Source organism: Astyanax mexicanus, chromosome 10, assembly GCF_023375975.1.
Source record: "Astyanax mexicanus isolate ESR-SI-001 chromosome 10, AstMex3_surface, whole genome shotgun sequence".
NCBI lineage: Eukaryota > Metazoa > Chordata > Actinopteri > Characiformes > Acestrorhamphidae > Astyanax > Astyanax mexicanus.
Window position 1 is genome coordinate 28,793,280 of NC_064417.1, and position 25,085 is coordinate 28,818,364.

The 25,085-nt window shown below is 39.6% G+C and overlaps 1 long non-coding RNA gene across 1 annotated transcript; it reads left to right on the top strand.

The window, feature by feature from the left end:
- Positions 1 to 6,159: 6,159 nt before the first annotated feature.
- LOC125804786 (uncharacterized) lies at positions 6,160 to 7,715 on the top strand. Its single transcript, XR_007440964.1, has 3 exons — positions 6,160 to 6,466; positions 7,461 to 7,568; positions 7,662 to 7,715. It is a non-coding gene; the product is annotated as an uncharacterized LOC125804786 (long non-coding RNA).
- Positions 7,716 to 25,085: the final 17,370 nt, after the last annotated feature.

Here is a 25,085-nt window from a genome sequence, read left to right on the forward strand (position 1 = left end):
TTAATTACTTAAAAATTGAAGAATTGAATTTTTGAAGTTTTGTTATTTGTGACCCTTATTGTAAAGTTTGTATATTTCTTTATCTGCTAAAAATATATTTAAAATGAAAGTAACAAATCTGTAACCTGTGCGCAATAGTTTGGGTCCTAATCATATTTTTAGAATCTAAATGATCTTCATAATATTGATAACAGTTATTATATTTATATAGTGTTACATATGCTTTGCAAACAACCAGACAGTAGATAATAATAATGTAAATGGTAAACATGCTGAGTCTAATATACATGTGAAATTATAGCAGAAAGGAATAAAACAGACAGTGAGGTAATTACATGAATAAATAATAATAAATAACAATAAGAGGTAAAAAAAAAATAAAGAAAGAAATAAATTAAAAATAATATATTAGAAACCTGTGACAGGAGATTTTTAATATGATTAATTATATCTCACCACATAACAATGGTGTGTCTGGCATCTAAATCTAAATTATTTAAATACTTAATTTAATTTTTCTGATACTTTCCCTGATAAGCAGCACAGTCCTTTAATTTTAGTCCAAAATTGCATCGAAATGTATATTTTTAATTAAAAACTAACAAAATCATGAAATAAATAATATAATCATTTGGAGTTCAGCGTCTATAAAGCTGTGGGAACACTTCTAGCAGAGACAATGCTCACTTAGCTTCAGCAACCAATGATGTGATATAATTGTTGGAAAAACTCTGTGGAAGAAGACACTTAGAGACAACACCTGTGATTGGTCATTAAAAAGAGATGTGTGGTTGTGGAGCATATGCAAATGTTCATATGGAACTGCAGATAGTATGCACACTTGCATGTTTGTAAAAGTGCATATGGCTACCTGTAATGTATCGGGTGTAGCCTGGTGAGCGAAGCCCCTGCATGAAATCAGCAGCTCTCAGTTTTTCTCAGAATCGTGTCACATAGGTGGCCAGAGCCAAGCGAACGCCACCTCCACCAGAACTATGCTGCGGCCTTTAGAGGAGCCGAGCATCCATTTATTTTTCTTTTTAGCAGAAAATAAATATTTTGAAATAAATTTGCGCTATCACTGAAATTCAGGAGTGGAGAGAATCTACTAATGAAGTAAATATACTATTTTCCCTTACTTAAGTAGAAATTTTGGTTATCTGTACTTTACTAGAGTAATTATTTTTCAGCCATCAGACTTTTCACTTCAACTGTTCACATTTTCACTCAATAATCTGTACTTTCTGCTCCTTGTTAATACTCTTGTTAATTAACACTATCTAGATTAATCTCTCCATCCAGATCTAGAGTAAATTTGATTGTGTTTGAATGTGAAGTATAAACATATGGCTTTCCGACACTCTATTGGTTTATACGCAATCCATCACACCTGCACATCATGCCACATCACAATCCAGCAAGAACATAGCAGAAATATGCAGTATAGTAAGATAGTAAGATCAAGAGAGTTCAAGAGAACTCAAGCTCTTGAAACGTCCTAACTAAGCTTCTTTAATATATTTTCATTGTACTAAAATACATCATTTTTAATGGGCATATATGCAGCTGATAAAGGGGAGCCTTGTTCATCCCAAAATTTTCAACATTAACATTTATAATACTCTATATAATATAACATTATAATCATTATGGCTTTTAGAAAAATGTATTTTGGGGAGGGGGGTAGTGCACTATAACTATAGCTATAGCTTTCCCCCCTGCATAGTTTGTGCTTTTATGCTTTAAGTAGTTTTAAAAACAGAACTTTTACAGTTTTACTTGAGTAAAAACATATTTTAAACCCTTGTATCTATACTTTCACTCGAGAAATACATGTGATTACATCAAATTAGTTGCTAAAGCCAATCAAATGTGGCCTCCACAAAAAAGTATGCTGAGGCTTAAAGGCTCTGATTTATTAAAATTATAGAATCACCACTAAAGTCTGGCTAAATTTTCATGTATTTTTGCTGCTATTCTAAATATTTCAGATGAGCTCCTGCAAGAGTCTTCACTTAGTTCAGCTTTAGCATCTTTAACCTCTTTATTTGTGTCTGGTTGATGTGATTTCTCACAAACTGCGGATCTACAACAGATCTACAACAGATCTACAACAGTGTTCTGCGGTTCTCTTAGACCCCCGCTGTGGTTTAAACCGGGGAACGATAAAAGCAGGTTCAGTTGGTTGTGAGACGTGGAGGACTCTTGGAGAGGTGATATGAGGGGTGTTGTGGTCAGTAGGATTCTTTAGATGTGGTTAAAGGCAGGCCTGAGCTCACACTGATGGTATCTGATATGGAGCACCATTCAGGGGCTCTAAGCGTAGAGATGTGACAGGGCACCAAGCTGAATCTGAAGGCCTGATGCAGAGAGCATTTCCCCAGACTGATCTGTAGATAAACACTGTGTTCATTATTTAGACTTTACTGATAAATGTAGCTTAGGTATAAGTACATAGAATTTAAATTGAGTTCAAATGCAATTCTGTATTCTAATAAAGGAGCTCAGTGTTAATAATGTACTGCATCTTGTAAGACAAGAAACTTAAATTACTTATTTCATTTATAATATTCATGTTAAATTTTTGTTAATGTTTTTGAGTGTTTGCTGATCTCTGTTATGCTTCATATTTGCATGCTGATGCAAAATTCTAATAAAATTGATGTTTAAAGGTTCATTTTTGTCATTTTTCTTTTCACTGATACATATGCCATGGTCATTTCTAAAAGTTTATGCCTCTTTTTGTTTATATTATTTTCCAGTTACATTTGATACGTAGATATTTAGTATAAATAATTTGGTACCACTTTAAAATATGCTTCCTCTATAAAGGGTTTATAAATAGTTTATAACAGAGAAAAGGCTATACATTTGTAAAAAAGTTGTAAATACTTTAAAAGCATTAATAAGCACTTAATCAACACATAAATAGAAAGATCAACAGTGACAATGACTTTTTTAACATATCTAGTAAAATAATGTAGAAAGTCAGTTCAGTCATTTAATATGTTATTATAGTTCAATGAATAAAGTAATTAACATAAATGTTAATGCAGACTGAGGGAAAAGACAAAATAAGATAAACATCTAGAAAGATTTGAGGATTAACAGTATAAATGAATGTGGAATCACTATTCGGTGCACGACAGGCCACTGTTGCTCTTTCTATTTATGGGTTGGAGCTGCTTATTAATGGTTTGTAACCTAATTAATAATCCTTAATAAACTCCTTTACAAAATCTTTAAAAACCCTTTACAAAGGATCCTTATTTTAAAGTTAATAGTCAATTCACTTAGCAATTACAATGATGCACAATATTGATTTTACAAAAGTTAATTATTTTAAGGTCAGCCATTCGCTTCAAAAAGGATATGTTGTGATGCTTTAATTTATTATAGGTAAATTAATTTAAAACAGGGGCTAATGATATAAACATTGGAATAATGAAAAACAAAGTACATATAAAATGTTCATATGCTCCGTTGCTGGTTATATGTCCAAAATAGCAACTTTAAAGGGTGGAGGAAAATAAAACATATTTTCATGGAAGTCAATCTAAACATATTTTATTCCAATATTACATATAATTCTAAAGCATTTATAATTCATCTTAAAACTAATTAAATAGGGGTAAGAAAACTCCATTACAAAGACAGAAAACAGAAAACAAGAAAACACTCACGGATCTGACCAAAGTACGTAAAGCACACAAAGCATACAAAAGACCAGAAAAGGAAGACTGAAACAAAGGGCCTCTATATACACAGGGAGACTAGGAACACCTGGGGAAGGTAACAAGGGAGCAGGGTTATAAAATGAGACTGGTGTAAACAAAAAACAGTGCTAGGTTCCTTAAAGAGCACATGGGGGAAGAAAAGAAACAGGCTGGGGAAAAGACAGAAACAGAACAGAACCAGAAGGTACAAAGAAAGTAAGAAAACAAGAAACACCAGGGCTGGGGTGTGAGAGTTACTATCACTGAGTAATTATTAATATATGGAGTAAACCAATCTTGCAGTGGATCTTCTTTAACAGTGTCTTTAAATGTGTTTTTTAATATATATTTTATTTAATTAATTAAAAGCCTTACTGCCATATACTGTATGTGAAACTGATGTCAAAAAGACCAGGCACCTTTTGATGGCCAAATATAGTTAAAAGTAAATCACCCAATAAGAAAGAACCATGTGATTTTAACAGCCAATGAGGTTTAGCTCAAGCCCTAAACCAGCAAATACAGATGAGTGCTTTAGTTCATCACTTCCTTTAGTGTGCTTTCCTTCAGCTGGTCACTGTGATGAGCACATTCCAGATTAGATCATGGCGTCAGCAGTGATTGTTATTTTGATCCTCTACAAAATATGTAAGTTTTCTTAAATACTGTAAATTGTAAAGCCTTAAGTCTTATCCATATTTCTTATTTATTAACACTGAACTTAATGTGATGTTTTAGGTTCTGCTGAAACTGTAGGAAATACAGAACCGTCGATTGTCTCAGTTGAAGTTGGAGAATCGGTTACTCTAAACTGCACATCTGCACTTATAGATAAGTCTAAAACTGCATACTGGTTTAAGCACAGACTGGAGCACAAACCACAGGAAGTGGGATATAAGCTCAAAGATAAGGATTATTTTCTTCAAAATCAGTTTATCGAGTCTAAATCAGGATTTGAGTTGAAGGAAGTTGGCAGTGGGGTTTCTCTCAGTATTAAACAGGTTCAGAAAGAAGATGAAGGAATGTACTTCTGTGGATCGATTAGAGAGAATTCTGTGAACTTTTCTACTGGAACCTTCTTAGCTGTGTCGGGTAAATACATGGTTTTTATCTATCTATCTATTACAGAATAAAACAGATATTTAAAATAGTTGTACAGTTAGAAACACAGAAAAAGTCTAATCATTAAATGTTTTTAATTCACATTTATTACATTCACTAATAAGTAAATATTGATAATTCCATTAATAATACCTTATTATGATGCATTTACATTTTTTATATATATTTATGCTGACTTTCTTTGAAAGTTAAAAGTTTTTTTACTTCTGTAAAAAGAGAGAGAGAGAAATAGATACATGTATATTGCAATATATAGAGCTCTGGAAAAAAAATCAGAGACCACTTCAGTTTCTGAATCAGTTTCTCTGATTTTGCTTTTTTTAGGTTTATGTTTGAGTAAAATAAACATTGTGGTTTTATTCTATAAACTACGGACAACATTTCTCCCAAATTCCACATAAAAATATTGTCATTTATCAACTTTATTTGCAGAAAATGAAAAATGTTTCAAACCTCAAATAATGCAAAGAAAACAAGTTCATATTCATAAAGTTTAAAGAGTTTAAGAGAGAGAAATCTATTTTTAGTGGCATAACCCTGTTTTTAATCACAGTTTTCATGCATCTTGGCATGATCTCCTTCACCAGTCTTACACACTGCTTTTGGATAACTTTATGCCACTCTTGGGGCAAAATAATTCAAGCAGTTTGGTTTGATGGTTTGTGATCATCCATCTTCCTCTTGATTATATTCCAGAGGTTTTCAATTTGGTTAAATCATATTTTTAAGAGCACTCTTATTTTTTCCAGAGCTGTATATATATGCTGAATTTTCAATGCAAATTTGCTCCATACACTTATCAAAAGATTACATAAAAATCTGGTAACACCTCTCAATAATAGTACATTTATTAACAGTAATAAACACTGTTAAATAGTTGAGTAATATTTTGACTAATTATGAATTAACATTAATTAAGGCTTTATTAAACATTGCAAAATGTAAATGCCCAAAAATGTGTAACTAATAGTGAATTAAGAGATTAGATACATTAATAATGATTAATAATGTCTTAATTACTGTCAGTGAATAATTAGTAGAAATATTTCATAGTGTGTACTGTTAATTAATGTACCCTTTTAGTAAAGTGTTACAGAAAGTCCTAATAATATAAAATGAGATCCAAATAAAGCAAATGAGAGAAATTGTTTAAACGTTAATTTCTTTTTAGATTTGTTTATCGAGGAAAAGGATCCTTAGATCTGTGTGTGACACAAACATGTAAAATTTGGTATACTGTAGATGATCAAATTAATATTTTATGCTGTCTATTTTTTATTGATCAGATCATTCCAACATCTCAGTTCTCCAGACTCCAGCACTGCAGTCGGTTTCTCCAGGAGAAGCAGTGAATCTTCAGTGTACGGTTCTCTCTGAGATCAGATCAGCAGAACTGAGAGTGTTCTGGATCAGATCTGCTGCAGGATCATCCTTTCCTGAAATCATCTTCACTCATCACAACAGCAGCAGCAGCAGCAGCCGTCAGTGTGAGATCAGCTCTTCTAAACACAGCAGTGTGTACAACTTCTCCCCCAACATCCCCAACAACCACCATGCTGCAACTTACTACTGCGCTGTGGAGACCTGTGGGAGGATCATCATCGGGAACGGGACAACTGTGGACTTACGTAACTGGATTTTCTGTTTGCTACAAAAATATCACAAGATTTATATTTTCCTACAGGTTTATAATCAGAGGTGGAACGCAACTAATTACATTTACTCACATTACTGTAATTGAGTAGATTTTATGAGTAATTTGTAATTTTTAAAGTAGTTTTTAAAATAGGTAATTTTACTTTTACTCAAGTACATTTTGGCACAAGTAATTTACTTTGCTACATTGGAAAATTCCCCGTTACTGAGTAAAAAATAAAATGCTGGGGAAAAAAAATCGTCTGATATAAAAAAAAAATGAGTTTTGTTCTCTATGGCAGAGCAGCAGAAATTCTCTATGTAGTGTTTAATACGGTTAGCGGGAGAGACGCTGTGTAGCTTGGGGTCTGTGCGGCTGGGGGGAACCCGTGTTCTGTCGAGTTATGCTACCCATCGATATGTGCTTCTTTACGGCACTGCGCATGCACCGAACATGCTTTATAATAATTCCTTATGTTTTTATCAGGAACATTAAACAATCTGCTTGGATGTTAAAGAAATTTAAATAGCAGTTAAAGCATAGCAATGGCAAGTTAAAAAATAATAATGAACTGTAAAACTATTAAAATACGGTTTATAGTCACCTACATGACCATCACTTTTTAACAGTAAAGAAAAAAATGGATCATAGAAACCTATACCACTTGTTCTTGAAAATGTTTTATGGGGTGGTCTTAACAAATACTGCCTGAAAGCTCCAAATTATTTAATTTAAGAATTATTTAATTTATGATTAGTACTTTTTTACATCAAATAAATTAAAGTAACTATGTAACTTTAACTCAATGTACATTTTAAATTGAATACTTTTTTACTTTTACTCGAGTAGATTTTTAGATGGGTACTTTTACTTTTACTTGAGTAGAGTTTTAGCAAAGCAAATGTACTTTTACTTCATTACAATTTTCAGTACTTTTTCCACCTCTGTTTATAATACAGTTTTATTTGATGGCTCTTCTTTTCTAGATGATCACAGATCTGCGCTGGTTGTTATCTTGGCTCTGGCTCTGGGTTTGAGCTTTTTCTGCAATGTTATTCAGGCCTGCTGGAGCTGGAGGAGAGGGATCTGCAGTGGTGAGTTCATTCAAAAGAACAAAATATCTGCAGTTCATGAATTTCTTCAGTTTATTCAACTTATAACACATTTTCTTCCCATTGAATTCCAAGGTGAAACATCTCCTTCTGTCCTCCACAATCTCCCAGAGATTCTACAAAGCCAGGTAAGTTCCTATTTCACTAATTAACCTGACCACTGATAAACTGTTTAAAGCTAAGCGTATGGTTTACCCTAACAGCAAGTAATAGTAATTATTCTATGCATTGTTTTTTTTTTTTTTTGTATTGAGACACAATAAATTACATTCAGTAAAAACAGATAAATGACTTTTTCTATTGAGTCTTTATAAATGTATTACAATTAAATAATTATAAAATGCATCAATATCAATGCCAAAAGAGTACCAATGCCATCAAGAGATTAGAGTGTCATTCAGAGTGACACAGAGGGCACCCATCGTACACCCTGTGAAAGACACGTTGCAATCTTACACACCGTCAACAGTCTATTTTCAAGTCTTGCGCCCGAGCCGTTAAAATAGGGCTGGAGTTTAGGAATATATCTACACTGATGGGCGTGATGGTCTGGAAATGAAAACACAGGTGCGCCACTGACTGAAATGAACCTAGACAAAGGTCAGTCTTCAAAATCTATTCCTATAGATGCGCCATGCACACTGCAGAGCACAAAGCCGACATTTAAGCTCAACAATAAACAGAATAAAAAAATTAAATAAAGTTGCTGTTACCTTAAATGTGCTGCTGGTGTGCCTTCACAGTGTGAACGAGCCAAAGTCAGAGCGCACCTGTCTCTTAAAGAGAATGGCAACTGACACACTGATTTATTTATTTCATGTTACACCCAAAACACACCCATAAATAAGTAAGAGAATTAGTACATACCTTTTGTGCATTTCAAATCACATAAGGAGTATTTTTTGTGCCCTCATGATACAGAAAAAAAACACTTTTTCACACCACTGTATATAGTGTAATTTTAGTCCATAAGAACCCAGATCAATTTCTGAATATTGAGACCAATTTCAATAAATCTGCAAATATTTTAAGATTAAAATCATGATGTCACATAAATGACATAACAACAATTTCCTAACTTGAAATCAGGCCAGAACCTGTTATGTGTTACCTGTTACCTAAAACATTAATTTAAGCATCTGAATGTTTAAATGGTTGGAACAGAGCTGAAGACTGGTCTGTATTTTTTTTTTCTGCAGGATGATGATGATGATGATGATGATGATGATGATAAAGAGTTCGACTTCGCTGCTTTCTCTGATAAGATGAGGAGAAGAGTGCTGAAGGAGAATGTTTTCACCAAAGTCAATTTTACCCCATTTACTTATGATAAACTAACTCAGTGAAGGTGTAGTATCTTGAGCTGTGATGTCATGTAGATGCATGAAATAAGTCTTCGCTGATACTGTTCTTTGTATATAAGACAATTTATTACAGAAAAAAGAATAATTAGTACAAAAGATAACAGCATCATATTCAAGCACCTAGGTTTGCTTGGAGAGAGTTCTTTTCCCAAATCTGATCTGTAGCTCTCTGGCTGGAATTGCTGAAGTCCAGCCTTTATGTTTGAAAACACCTCACAGCTGGAAACACTTAACATACGCTCCTATTGCGCACATACATAGAACATACACAAGTTAGTCTGACGCAATGCATGGGAGGGGAAATAAGTGCTCCCCCACACTAGCCTATGCTTGAAAAAACAAATGTGTTTAAGTTAGGGCTTACTCCATCTGTTCCCTGTGGTCCAGTGGTCATTCTGTGTGGAAAATATATATGATAATAGTGAATAACCCATGTGTTTACAACTGTGTATGCTTAAATATACGTCAAAGGCATTTCCACAACAAAAATCTGCTGTATATGAATGACTGTTCACACGTTAACTGTTTGTAGCTGAGCTGCATGTTTGTTGTTTCTGATTGTATTTTTTTATCATTATGACCAAGAAGTAATTTTATTTAAGTTTCTAATTAAAGATTGTTTGAATTTCTTCTTTTCTTTCTGTTCTTAGAATTGTGCTTTAATATCATATTTTTTTTTCTTTTATGTCTTTCAAAAGTATTTCTGAAACTAATAAATCATGCAATCAACACACAGACCTTTTATGAGTTTTGTAATGGAACCAATAGAGCACTAGAGGGCCCCAGCATTATTGCTAGAGTGCATTTATCCAAAAGTGTAATTGGGCCCTATCTTACACCCTGCACAAGGCATGTCACGATGCTCATTGCTATCTTACACCCCACCAGCAGTCTATTTTCATGACTTGCACCTGCGCCCAGAAAATAATGACAAAGTTTAGGAATATATCTTTGGAGATGGGCGTGGTGGAAGTGAGGTGTGTTCAAGTAAATTTCTGGGCAACAACAAAAAAAAAACAGGTGCGCCACTGACTGATTAAAACCCTGACAACAGTCAACCGTCAGACGTCAGCCATCAGCCATCAATTCCTATCTTAGCTAAACAGGTACACCCTAACTCGTTACACACATACAAGAACACACAGCAGTGCACAAACCCAATCTCTAAATCAACAGTAAACAGAATACTAAATTAAAAAAAAAAACAATGCTGTTCCTGTAAATGATTGGCTCACGCACCTTTACAGTGTGAACGAGCAGGTCAGTTTCCTCTGCTGAAATGCACAGAAGCGCTGTGCCATTGTAATAACAATTCGCCAAAGTCAGAGCACACCTGGCTTTTACAGGGAATGGCGAGTGATCTGCTGATTGGTTTATATTTTATGTCATGCCCAAAACACACCCATGATGAATTAAGAGAATTAGTACATGCACGGTTGACAGCTCAACTCTAAAATGCTAAAATAGGGCCCAGAGTATTTTTCTTGTTTGCAAAGCTTAAGACTATTTAAAAGGATAATTTTATTAAACAAAATAATGTGTGTGCGCACCCAGGCATAGAAGAAGAGAGAGTTTTAATCCATATAAGTAAGTAAAAAAGTAGCAAAATGTAATCTGCCTTCTAAACTTCTGAGCAGTGGCGAATCTGTATTTACAATACTAACACCTCACTAGACTCTGAAAAATGAGTGAAGGACTTAAGGCGGCTGTGGCAAAACTTGATTAATTTGCACTAAAAAAAAATACATATATTTATTAAATTGTAAATAAAATTGTATTAAAGTTTCCAGATGACTAGCAGCCATTAATTTGTTACTGTTGACAGCCCTAGCCAAAGGCACAATCAGTAATAATTGGGAGCAGGTGTGCGAAATGGCTACAGGATGCCAATTTCTAAACACTGGATACCCCACCTGCTACTCCCCAGACACAAAGTTTACAAAGGTTGCCAGATTGACACACAGTGACAAGCAATGACAAGTCTTATTCGAAAACTAATCAGTGATTGTATAAGTTGTATAAGTCAAAAATGCCCATCTCCACTATACTAGTGGTCGTGGTAAAGCAACTGTATGTTAGAAACCGTACTGAAGCTCAATGATTACCTGCTCAGCAGAACAATAGACAGTGGAAATGGGACTGGGGGAAAGCCAGTGGGAAATTTCTGAGGCAAAATTTTTACACAGATTACTAAAAAAGTACTTTATGTATATTGGCTGAAGCTGCTTGCTTAAGAGCTGCTTGTGTCAAACTCATGTCCAAAAGCATGCTTCTTAAAGGGATAGTTCGGGATTTTTGACATGAATCTGTATGGCATCAACATGACCAGTTTCGTGCATTCTCACTGACTTACCCCCGACCATGTCCGGTGAGCGGAGTTCTTGTCCAGTATTGTCCGAGCCGAAAGTAGTCCGGCATGTTTGCTGGGGTCACGAAACGAAAGCGTTTTTCTTCCCAAAACAGTACGAGTGCAAAAGAGTGATTTATTTGCATAACAAAAAACGGTGTCTGCAAAAGTCACGCCTCATTATCACTGGGGCACTACTTTCATTTTGGATCAGTGCGCGCGATTGCGCAACCTGGCAGCTAGCCTACGGTTTCGATTTCACTGTTTACTGTTCGGGAACATGTCGGACTACGAGAGCGACGAGGAATATATTTGTTATATATAGTTATATATAGTTGTTAGGGTCAAAAGACGGGCTGGTTAAAGCAACAGCACCAGTGACTAGGTCTGGGAGAAAGTGGAATGCTCGAGAAGCTACTCAAGCCGCAAGGAGGGCACTGGAGCACAGGGATGTTGTGGGGCAGGTGCAAAATGGGAGGGCAGGATTAGGTTTAGGTGATTCTTGGAAAGCATTCGGCAAGGCCACATCACCTGAGAAAAGGCGTATGGTTACAGGGTTTATTCGTGAGCAGGAGGAGGAAGCAAGGAGGGCAAAAGCAGCAGGGCAGAGTAAACAGGGGCAGTGGATAAGATGGGAAAGTGTAGAGAAGCGGAGAATCACCTGGCGAGAGTTATGGGGATTGGATACAGGCCGTATAAAGTTTCTTTTGGGAGCTACATATGATGTTCTGCCAACGCCACAAAACCTTGCTCAGTGGGTGGGTGAGGATCCAAGTTGTAAGCTATGTGCAGGAAGTGGCACGCTGAAGCACATTTTGTCGGCATGTAAGGTGAGTCTATCCCAGGGGCGCTACACATGGAGGCATAATCAGGTACTTAGATCTCTTGCAGGTGCACTTGATAAGAAACGGTTAGAAGTTAATAACATGCCCGTGGTAGGTTGCAGTAGGGTAATAACGTTTGTGCGTGAGGGGCAGCATAGTGGAGAAACAGCACAGTGCTTGAAAACTGCTGGTAAGTGGGCCAATGCACGAGATTGGAAGTTATTAGTGGATGTAGGTAGTAAACTGCAGATCCCAGAGTGCATTCTGGTTACAACCTTGAGGCCGGATGTAGTGTTGTACTCTGAAAGTAAGCGGATAGTGTATTTTATAGAGCTGACTGTTCCGTTTGAAGACGAGGTAGATGGAGCTTATGAAAGGAAAAGGCTGAAGTATACAGACTTGGTGGCTGAGGTGAGAGAGCGTGGGTGGCAAGCGTATATTAGACCGGTAGAGGTAGGTACTAGAGGCTTTGTTGCGAAGTCTGCCACAAGACTGCTGTCTGAATTCGGAATTAGAGGTCGTGTGCTAAGGACTGTGGTGAAGGAGTTGTCAGATATAGCTGAAAGATCTAGTCAGTGGTTGTGGTTCAGAAGGGCTGAGGCTGTGTGGGGAAGGGAGTGAGTTTGTGCTTCTACAGCAAGCTTGGAGGGGGGTGGGTCTGGGACGCCAGACTTCACTGTTGAGCCTTCTGGAGGTGTCGTGGGCCTAATTCAGCGAAACACTGACGAAGGAAGGTGCCTACCTGATGACCCCTGAGAAGAGCTTGCACTGAAGTTTGTGTTGGAGTTGTTAGATGTAGCTGAAAGATCTAGTCAGTGGTTGTGGTTCAGAAGGGCTGAGGCTACGTGGGGAAGGGAATGAGTTTGTGCTTCTACAGCAGGCTTGGAGGGGGGTGGGTCTGGGACGCCAGACTTCACTGTTGAGCCTTCTGGAGGTGTCGTGGGCCTAATTCAGCGAAACACTGACGAAGGAAGGTGCCTGCCTGATGACCCCTGAGAAGAGCTTGCACTGAAGTTTGTGTTAAAGTTTGGATGAAGGGGATTGGTGTGGTCCTGCTCTTGTAATAATTTGTCTCATGAGTTTTTGTAGACGTCTGAGTACTTGGCAGTTGAGGCACGGACCATGAACATAGTTCGCTATGCTTCTGGATTCTTGTCGAGCCAGTATCAGATGGTAGTGGTTGCTGTGTTCTGCTCACGCAACTTATAATGTGATTTATTGTGTGTGATTGTGCTTAGGTAAGTGTGTTGTTGCCATAGTTAAAGGAAGTGAGCTTAGATTAAGGAGGGATTCTATGTGTTCATAGGTTATTTTTTGGTAGGTCTGTTACTTGGCAGTTGAGGCAATGGACCATGAACATAGTGTTTGGCTGTGCTTCTGGATTCTTGTCGAGCCAGTATCAGATTGTGGTGGTTTTGCTATTGTTGTTAGTTGAGTGAGTAGTAGATCCTGGCTGAGCCCTATGCATAACCCCAGCTGTTAGGTGCAGGATTTGTCAATTTCCTGTATTATATTACTACTTGATTTCCGCTCAGAGCCAAGGGGGTATCTTTATGAGCCTGAGTATACTGAGGAGGAACTTGCCCAAATCGAATTGGATCGTGCAGAAAGAGAGAGGGTGGACAGAGAAATGATTGAGACCGAAGCTGGAGCCGCTGCTGCTGCTGCTGCGATACCAAGGGTGGCCGACAAATCCTGGTGCACTTGTTTGAAGTGCGAACTAATGCCGACAGAGGTGGAATGTTACTGCTGCCACGAGTGGGATTTATTTATGCCCGAGATACAGAACCTGTCAATTGATGAGGACGTCGGCGGGCCAGCTGCTGCCTGCATCACAAACAACAGCGGGCATGGAGAAACATAGTCATCCTCGCTGAAGTGCGCACCGCAAACACGAAGCTTCTTCATTTTCACCACTTTGGTGTCCACATGGAAGCCCATTGCAAGTATCCAAAGTTGCCTGAGAGCAATGTCAGTCACGGGGATACGATGGAAACTGTGCGGAGAATCAGCCACATCTTTGTTGCTACAGCCTGGATAATCACAAGTCCGCACCATTTTAACACACACACATACAAATGTATACATCTGTGTTCAAGAAGCTTATAAAAGCCGATAAACTTCTCTCTAAAGCTTGCTCTTTGCGTTGCTGGTTGAAGCTGAGCGCAGCCAATGATCTGAAAGACTAGTGCGCTGCTCGCAGTTAGAATGACATGCGCACTGATCCAAAATGAAAGTAGTGCCCCAGTGATAATGAGGCGTGACTTTTGCAGACACCGTTTTTTGTTATGCAAATAAATCACTCTTTTGCACTCGTACTGTTTTGGGAAGAAAAACTCTTTCGTTTCGTGACCCCAGCAAACATGCCGGACTACTTTCGGCTCGGACAATACTGGACAAGAACTCCGCTCACCGGACATGGTCGGGGGTAAGTCAGTGAGAATGCACGAAACTGGTCATGTTGATGCCATACAGATTCATGTCAAAAATCCCGAACTATCCCTTTAATATCTGATGATGCATTCTGATTCTGTTATGAGTTACTACAGAAAATATAATCTACAACCACAATGAAAGAAAATGTACACTGTAAATGATTTGAAAGGCAGGCTGTGTGTTGCAAAATGTTAGATCCCCTGCTTTAGAATTGTAGGACACTCCATTAAAACCTTTGCTGTTTTAAATATTGAATATTAAACATTTGCACATTTGCACTTCATTTGATCAATACTGAGAAATAAAGAAAAACATAAGCATATTAGCAAAATGTAGTTAATAAAACTGGAAATATCTTGAGAAAATGTTAGGATAAGCTGCAAATTAATAAATCATGGTTAGAAAGGATTCTGGAGGAGCCTGTCTAATTATTGTGCTGCCATAACTGGGCTTTGATCCATCGAGGCATAGACCTTACAAGAAATTACCAGCACTAATTGACAGTGAACATTCTAAGAAAATAGTTTACTCTAAAATGAGAAGCTCCACTTCTTCTAAAACCACTAGCTCTATTTCCCTTTGATTGCTATTATATTGCTATTTTCAGCATTTTCCTATGTAGTTAAAAGGCAGGCATGAGATCACACTGATGGTGTCAGATATGATCCATACTTGTGGATGAAGTGTAAAGCTGCGACTGTGCAGCAGCCTAAAAATGATGACCTGAAGATAAATGCATTTCTGTTTTTATCAATGCCTACTGTGTAGAACAACACAGTTTTTTTATTCTTTTCTATTTACTATGATCTTTCTCTGTTATTGTCTTTAAGTGTTGTTTTTATTGTTGTCGTGTTCTAATTAAATTGCATACAATATTGTAAAGTTGTCTGTTTCCATATATATTTACCTTGATAATTATGACCTTTTAGCAGATCAAAAGTCTGATTGACTCTATTCATGGTATTGCAATCAATGAAATATCAGGACAATAAATACAGTAACAGACTGTAAGAGTGAGCTCTCTAAATAGACCCTCTGCCAATCCAAGCACTGTGTACATGTATGAATCAGGGAAACTTTATTGACCAAAAATGAAACATTCTGGCTTCAGGAATCAGCATACGCCAAAAATAATGATAAAAACAAGTCCTAGAATTTATTTCTTTTCACAGATTAAAAATTGTATTTTAATTGAGTTTACTCCATATTGCTAGGCAGTTACCTAAATTAAGACACACGAAAGACAAGGTAAAGTTTATTTAAAATTTCCTAGTGCAACCAAAAAACACATTCTTCTTGGTATCATTAATTTCCATTGAAAATTACTCATTTATTCAGAAAAGTTTAACTTATGTTTTTTGTTTTTTTAATACAAGATAAAATCACCTTGCTTTCCTTCTGCCAGTTGAATTACATATTACATAAAAAACTAACCCAGCATCAAAGCCCTCTTTGCAGTAAATAAAATGGTAACATGCTCTCATGGCCTACAACACTGTGGCCAGGAAGTCAACCACTATATAAAACATAATGGTGAGAGAGGGTTGGAGGGACATGCACATTTGCAATGTAAATAAATTATGCTAGAGACCAATAAAAAAGATGTACTTTTTTTGGTAACAAAAATAATTTTTAGTGTGTTATTTTTAGTATAGGTAATATCCACCCAAACATTGGCTGAACTTTACCAAATAAAGTGAGTGCATTTTACTTATTTCTTGTTAGAACACAAGGTTCTCAGTGTTTAATACTATTAAATGGCTACCCTGACGTATGTTTTTCCTGCTGACAGTGTGAATAAGGTAACTGAGGATTTTTCTCAGAATTCTCCATGTACTGCATTTTTTGCACTATAAATCACACCGGATTATAAGGCGCACTAATAATAAACTTCTGTTTTCTGGTGTACAAGGAGCACTAGATTATAAGGTGCATTATGCAACAATAGTAAGGTACAGGGGTGTCACCATGTTTTCCTTCTAATTCAGCACCAGCGGGGAGACTTCTTTTTAAAACTTAATGTTAATCTACACAGATTTCTCTTGAAAACTGTTTATTTGGGTGAGTAAAGCTCTTCTGTTTATTTACAGTGAGCTTAGATTTCCAGATTTCTAATTAAGGCTAGCACGACAGAGCTACACTGAGGAACCCTGAGTAAGCCAGGGTAATACTAGGAAGTGGTTAGTCTCAAATAGCTCGTTTTAACATTCGTGCAACGTTTTCTGTAACGTTTTGTTCAAATGTTATACAATTAACTAACTCCATCGCAATGTTTTCCAGTGTAAAAAGGAAACTGACTATAAAAGGGAAGTGTCAGGTTGACCTTAGGAGTGAATATTGCAGGCCACCTTTCAAACACTCATAAGTTAAAAGTAGCAAAAGTAGTAAATAATATATTATAATTTATTATCTGTATCTTTTGGATTTGTATTATTGTTTTATTTTTACGTTTTAAACTTTTTCATTGTTTATTGTTGTTTTTGTCACTAAGCCATTCAATGTATTATTATTAATTTATCTTTACTTTGAAATATTTTTATTGACAATCTTAATTGGTTATGTGTTTGTTTAACAAACCTAAACAAAGGGGGCAGGTGGTGCTAATGTTATGGCTAATTGGTTTATTTTGTCACCAACAGTTTGGTAAAAGTTTGTTAAAGATTTTTTGTGTGCAAGATACCAGGACCAGCAGAATTACTGAAAATAATGAAGAAGTAGATGTTTTTTTTTATTTTTTATAGCAGGCGTCTTCAGATGGCCAAATATAGATACAAATGTAGAAGCCTCAAGGAACCATGTGACTTTACCAGCCAGTGAGGTTTAACTTATGAGCCACTTCAGCAAATATAATACGGAGCTGTAGTTAACAGTACTTGCAAGTTTTGACCATGCCTTCATTCTGCATTTTCATTTTGTTTCTCTACAAAATATGTAAGTTGTCCTTAAAAAACATGTACTGTTATACTAATAGATTGTAATTGTTGTTAATGATGCTAAAATTGTCTAAAATTGAATATACATTTAACGTGTATGTAATCTTTAGTTTCTTTGGTGTTTCAGGTTCTGCTGAAACTGTAGGAAATACAGAACCGTCGATTGTCTCAGTTAAAGTTGGAGAATCGGTTACTCTAAACTGCACATCTGCACTTACAGCTGAGTCTAAAACTGCATACTGGTTTAAGCATAGACTGGAGCACAAACCACAGGAAGTGGGATATAAGATCAATGGAAAGAACGCTGCGCTTCAAAATCCGTTTAAAGACTCAAAATCAGGATTTCAGTTGAAGGAAGTTGGCAGAGGGTTTCTCTCAGTATTAAACAGGTTCAGAAAGAAGATGAAGGAATGTACTTCTGTGGATCGATTAGAGAGAATTCTGTGGACTTTTCTACTGGAACCTTCTTAGCTGTGTCAGGTAAATACACTGTTTTTAATTTGGCTTCAGCTTAACTATGGCAAATCTTTTCTATAGCCATTTTATTATTATTATTATTATTATTATTATTATTATTACTACTACTACTACTATTATTATTATTGTAGCACTTAATTGACACACCTTTTAATCTCTAAATCCCTTATTAATTGCAGGATTTACAATATTACCAAGCCTTAAATTTAATTATGGTTTATTAATTGTTTAAAATAGTTTAAATTCATTATTAGTTGAGAAATTACTTATCCATGGTTTATTACCTTTTTGCTGTTCTAGGAAGTGTTTATCATGAATAACTTAAGTTATTCGTAAAGTGTTACCTGTTTTATCTTCTGTCACGTGGGCCAGATGTTAGGTAGACACATGCAGATACTTTACATAAAGTTTATTAATCAAGTGTTTAAACAAGAGTTACGAGGGACGGGCATGATTAATATAAAAAGGGCAGTGAGAATAAACAACATATCAGGGACACTGACATCTTCTAATTATGTTCTATTTTAAGGATATTTTAAAGAAATCTAATAAATATTTGTGAAGTTAAACAGATCATGGTTTATTTGACAATTTACAGTTCACAATTATTAATGAATCAAAAATATGATGAAATATGTAAAAAAAAAAAACAATTAAAGCATCTATCTATCTGTAATGGGTTGGGGAGCAGTAGCTCTACAGCCCAGAAGGTTGTAGGACCCAAGTGCAGAGCAGCAGATCTCAAAGCAGGTAAACCCAAGAAGAAAAAAAAACTAGAAAAATTTTAATAATAAATAATAAGTATTATATAAATATATATATATATATATATATATATTTATATTTATTATATATATATATATTAACAGGATATATAATAATACTATATATATGTGTAGCGGCTCAGTGGTTTAATACCTGGTGCTAATTGAGATGTTGAAATATTTTTTTTAATTGGGCGCCAGTTATTAAATTAATTTAATTAGATTAATTAATTAATTAATTAATTAATCAAATTAATTAATAACACAAGACATCTCAGGGTGTGGTTTCTACAGGTGACAGAAATTTTCATAACCAAGTTATCCAGAAAAACACACTGAAATGACAGGTTTTGTAAAATAAAAGTATTTATTAAATCACACAGATATGAGTAAATAATTCATTAAAAAGTCATAAATGTAGCCATTAGATATCAAATCATAGTGTAGAATAATAAATGAGAAATAAAAGAACAAACATGTTATAATACTGGTATGAAAGGAATAAAGATTAATAGAACTATTAAGTGAATATTTCTAAATAAGGGTCTAAATGTAATGAGGTCAAACTAATCAAATGAGAACACTAAAATAAGTAGATAAGTAAGATATTTTACGGCCTACAAAGATCATCCCTTTCGCCAAATAACTAAAAATTAATCTATACTAAGAAGAGAGTTAAGAACAATAACCAAACTAGACTTGACCAACCAAAACACCAATTACTGAGAGAAATACCCAAACTGCCTTACTCTGAGACGTCTACAAAGGGGGGTCCCCATCGGTTCGGTCCGCTGTTTAAACCTCTTGTTCGGCTGACATCCTGCACCCCTAGAAGGTCCGGTGTGGACCCATCCGCAGGGTAAAAGATGGTGCTCTGTGGGCCAGCGGCGCACCTGGACGACACCCGCTTCTAGTCTCTGCACAGGGAAGGCCTTCCCTGGAGCTGGCTCGGCTGGCGTACCCTCTCGGTGATCCGTCGGTTGGTCTAGTTGGTTTACTGAACTATATTAACTATCTTGGCAAGCAGGAGAACTCCGTAGATCATAAAATAGCCTAGTTATTTAACCTAGGATAGCTAATATTAATATACTTGAAGATTAAATGCACTAGTCTAAGAAAACTAACTTAAGATGACTACACTAACAGTCTATCCTTTCTCCATCTCTGGGCTCCCTAACCTCTCTCCTTTCTCCTCTAACTGTTTTCCTCAACTCATCTTCTCCCACTGCTCCTCCAACTCCCACTGCTCCGAACTGCCTAAACTCAACTGGAAACTGAACTGTGTCTGCCCAGTTTAACTATTAGACTCTGTGGCCTGTTTGGCCCTCGAGTTATGATTGGCCCTGTGGCCCAAATGTCTGTGTTTTGATTGGTCTAGGAGCAATTTCAAACTTTGGTGGGGATTCACAAAGGGCCATAAACCCCCCCTCGCTCACATGGTCAGCATGCTTCAGCATTTTTCTAATAGATCAAACCAAAAGAAAACTCAATTAAACAGTGGATCAAAATACATTTTTCAGCATATCAGTTTGTGAGGATAAATTCAGGAAACACAATCTTACAATTGAATCACAATAAATGTAATATATATATATTTTGCCCACAAACAGTTTTGTAATACTCAAGATAATCTTAGGAATACAATGATGGATGGTACTCTGTCAGAAAGAGATCAAGAGTCATGTTATTATTTAAACCCAATTAAGTCACTTAAAAGATAATACATGATTAAACCACTGATAACCAAATAAAGCTATATTATCAAATGCTAATTAAACCTTGTTGATTCAGACTTGAATGTGTAGGAGAATTCAATCAGGACACATCCAAACACATATACCATATACCAGACACATATACCATTATTTAGTAAACATTCTATAAAACACCTTTTTTATATAGTCAATATATATGTATTTTAAGCAAAATCTTCTTAGTGAGAAATTCCTCCCCTTTGCTGAGTGCTTAGATAAGCGGCTGGCATCGGAATTTACGACGGTGGGGGAGGTTGGTGAACAGAGAGCAGAGAGTCTCACTTACAAACGGTCAATGGAATTTCCAAGCTTAGAACATTTCTCTTAATTTCATTAATCTTATTTCTAAGTGATTGCAGAAATAACTAGGCACAAACCCCTAAATTGGTATAATATTTGGTGAATTAACAATTTCCAAGGCATTAATTAAGTTTTGACACTCTCTTAAATCCGCAGTCCCGTCCTAGTGATGGTGTTGCAAATGTTCCAAATGTTTACCTTAACTCCGAGGTTTATGACTTGGAGGAATGTAAACAGAATTTTACCCTAAACTCGCATTTAGGGCTCTTGAGCGAGGCTGAGTGAAGAAATAGTCAGTAAATGTCATTTTGAAATTTAAGGTTGTTTGAAAAAAAAGATTACTCCAAGGTTTTTTTAGAGTGTTCTGGGTTCGAAGTTTCCTTATAGGCCGTAAAGTGGGGGTAGTGTGTGTTTGTGTCCAAGCAATGAAGAAATCCTCTGGTTAATCCACTACATATGTATATGTATATGTCTATCTAACTATTTATATATATATATATATATATATATATATATATATATATATATATATATATAATTTTTATAATTCAACCCCACCCTACGTGGGGATCGAACCCGGGCTGTCGCGGTCATGGCCCAATGCTCTAACCGCTGCACCAGCGAGCGGATTGGGACGCGGCCGCTTTAATCACCTTTAGAAGAGCCGCCGAAGGGGGCGGAGCAACAAAAACGGGCGGAGAATAAAAACGAGAGTAAAACAAAACAAACCCGAAAACGGGCGGACAAACAGCGCTGGTCTGGCGCGCCCTCCGATGCCCTGGAGGATGCCTCGGTTGGCCACCAGCCCTTACAGGACCCCCTCCCCGAGGGGCGGCACCCGACGGCCCCAAACCCGCCGCACGGTCCCGCCGAAAAGCCCTGATCAGTTCTGGGTCCAGGATGTGCCTAGCGGGCACCCAGGACCGCTCCTCCGGCCCGTACCCCTCCCAGTCTACCAGATACTGGAGACCCCCGCGTACCCTTCGGGAGTCCAGCAGCCGGCGGACGGTGTAGGCGGGGGCACCATCAATGGTACGGGGACCCGGAGGAGCAGCAGGACCCACAGAACAGAGGTAGGGCCTAAGGCGGGAGACGTGAAAGGTCGGGTGGATCCTTTTAAGGGCAGGTGGCAGGGCGAGTCGGTATGACACCGGATTGATTCGGCGAAGGACCTTGAAAGGCCCCAGGTACCTAGGGGCCAGCTTGCGCGGGGTACCCCGCAATGGAATATCCTTCGCCGACAACCAGACCCGTTGGCCGATCCGATAAGAGGGGGCGGGCTGCCGTCTCCTGTCAGCATGCCGTTTTTGGGTCGCCCTGGCAGACAGGAGGGCAGCCCGGGCCCTCCTCCAGGCTCTGCGGCAACGGCGGACCATCTGGTCGGCTGAGGTGACTCCGGTGACTGTCTCCCGTCCGGGGAAAGCAGGCGGAGCATACCCAAACTGGCACTCAAAGGGTGACATCCCTAGAGATGAGTGCCAGAGGGTATTATGGGCATACTCCGCCCACTTTAGCTGTTCGGACCAGGTGGACGGAGCCGAAGAGGCCAGACAGCGGAGGGTACGTTCTAGGTCCTGGTTAACCCTCTCTGTCTGGCCGTTGGACTGGGGGTGGAACCCTGAGGCACCCCAGAACCGACTGGTGAAGTGTGCCCCACGGTCCGACAAGTTGTCAGAAGGCAGTCCGTGGACACGTACCACCTGGTCGAGCACCACTTCGGCTGTCCCCTGCGCGCTCAGGAGCTTGGGCAAGGCTACAAAGCGCCCAGCCTTGGAGAACCTGTCCACTATGACTAGTATCACGGTGTTGCCCCGAGATGGGGGCAGCCCCGTGATAAAATCTAGGGACAGGTGGGACCAGGGACGCAAGGGGACTGCCAGAGGGTGCAGCAGGCCCGAGGGTTTGGTTCTGGGGTCTTTGTTTTTTGTGCATATCGCGCAGGCGGTCACATGTTTGCGCACGTCCTGTTCCATGCGGGGCCACCAGAACTGACGCCGCAGGAGCTCGAAGGTCCGTGTGACCCCTGGATGCGCAGCTTGGGGTGACGAATGCCCCCAGGTAAATACCCGTCCCCTGAGGGGAGCGGGTACGAACTCTCGGCCCAGAGGGCCGTCTCCTGGACCTGGATCAGTCCCTTGGGCCTGCCTCACAGCATCCAAGAGGCCCCAGCGGAGAGGTGCCAGAATCCTGGCTGGAGGCACGATGGTGGAGGGATCGCCTGGAAGAGGGAGGGGCTCCCACTGTCGAGAGAGGGCATCCAGTTTGACATTTTTTGACCCGGGAAGATATGACAAGGTAAAGTCAAACCGGGTGAAGAACAGTCCCCATCTGGCCTGGCGTGGGTTCAGGCGCTTGGCCTGCTGAATGTACGCCAGATTTTTATGGTCCGTCCAGTCCAGAAAGGGATGTTCTGCCCCCTCCAGCCAGTGCCTCCACTCCTCCAGGGCGAGCTTCACTGCCAGGAGCTCTCGGTCTCCCACATCATACCTCTGCTCCGCAGGGGTTAGCCGGTGGGAGTAGTAGGCGCATGGGTGCAGTCGGCCATCCGGTCCCGCCCGCTGGGACAAGACCGCACCCACGCCTACTTCCGATGCGTCCACCTCCACGACAAACGGGAGTCCGGGGTCAGGCAGCCGTAGAACCGGAGCCCTGGTCAGTAGATGCTTGATAGCATCGAACGCTTCCTGGGCTTCTGTGGACCAGCTGAACCGCCCTGACGTCTTCCTCGTCAGAGCGGTTAGCGGGGCGGCCACAGTGCTGAAATTCCTGACAAACCTTCGGAAGAAGTTAGCGAAGCCCAGAAAGCGTTGGACCAGGCACACAGATGTGGGCCGGGGCCAGTTCTCGACTGCCTTGACCTTGGTGGGGTCCATGCGCAGGGAGTTATGGGACACCACAAAGCCCAAAAACGAGATGGACTGCGCATGGAACTCAGACTTCTCCAGTTTGACGTAGAGGTGGTTCTCCAGGAGTAGTTGGAGAACCCGTCGGACATGGGTAACGTGTTCATCTGCCGAGCGACTGTATATAAGAATGTCGTCTAGGTAGACGAACATGTACCGGTCCAACGCCTCCCGGAGCACCTCGTTGATATACCCCTGGAAGACTGAGGGGGCGTTCATCAACCCAAACGGCATAACCAGGTATTCATAGTGCCCGGACGGGGTGATGAACGCCGTCTTCCATTCGTCACCCGCCTTTATCCTAACCAGGTTGTAGGCACTGCGCAGGTCCAGTTTGGTAAAAATGGTAGCCTGCTGCAGTGCCTCAAAGGCGGATGACATCAGGGGTAGGGGGTAACGGTTCTTTACCGTTATTTTGTTGAGACCCCGATAGTCTATGCAGGGCCTCAACCCGCCATCCTTCTTGCCCACAAAAAAGAACCCGGCACCAGCTGGGGAGGAAGAAGGTCGGATGAATCCCAGGACGAGGGCCTCCTGAATGTACTCCTCCATCGCCCGGCGCTCAGGGCCAGAGAGAGAAAACAACCTTCCCCTGGGAGGACTAGTCCCAGGGAGAAGGTCAATGGCCATGTCACAGGGGCGGTGGGGGGGCAGGATTTGGGCCTTTTGCTTACTAAAGACCTCTCGGCGGTCCAGGTAGTCGGAGGGTACCCGGGAAAGGTCAGGACCCCCGGGATCAGGATCCACACCCTGAAAAGCCCTGGGAGGTTTGAGGCAGGACGATCGACAAGCGGGCCCCCATGTTACCACCGACCGAGACAGCCAGTCAACATGGGGGTTATGTCTCTGGAGCCAAGGGAATCCCAAAATCAGCTGCAAGTCAGGAGCACTGATGACGTACAGCGTGATCTGCTCAGAATGTGACCCGACTCGCAGCATGACAGGGCGTGTTTGGTGGGTCACCTCCCCTGGCTCCAGGGAGCGCCCGTCGATTGCTGCTATTGGTAAAGGTGCCCCTAGGGGACCCAGCGGCAACGCAAGCCTCCTGGCCAAGGCTGCGTCTAGGAAGTTGCCTGCCGCTCCTGAGTCCAGAAAATAAGGGTGCCCGAATACAGCCACACACTATGGCGTCAAAACCGTGTCAAAATTCGCGAGCGAGCAAAGTCACTTGCCGCAAGCAAAACCACACTCGCCCTCCCCGCGCGCGCGCAGCCAGCCCTCTCCGCGCGCGCGAGGAGGCAAAACACTCGCGAGAGTGGAATTTGCCACGCCTTCGGCTTGACAGTCGGGGGAGGGACCCAGACAGGATTGGCTACGGCTGTTTTCCGGAAGTGGATTGTGATTGGCTGTTTGTCAATGTCATAGCACTTGCACGAAAAACCCGGGAATAAGACACA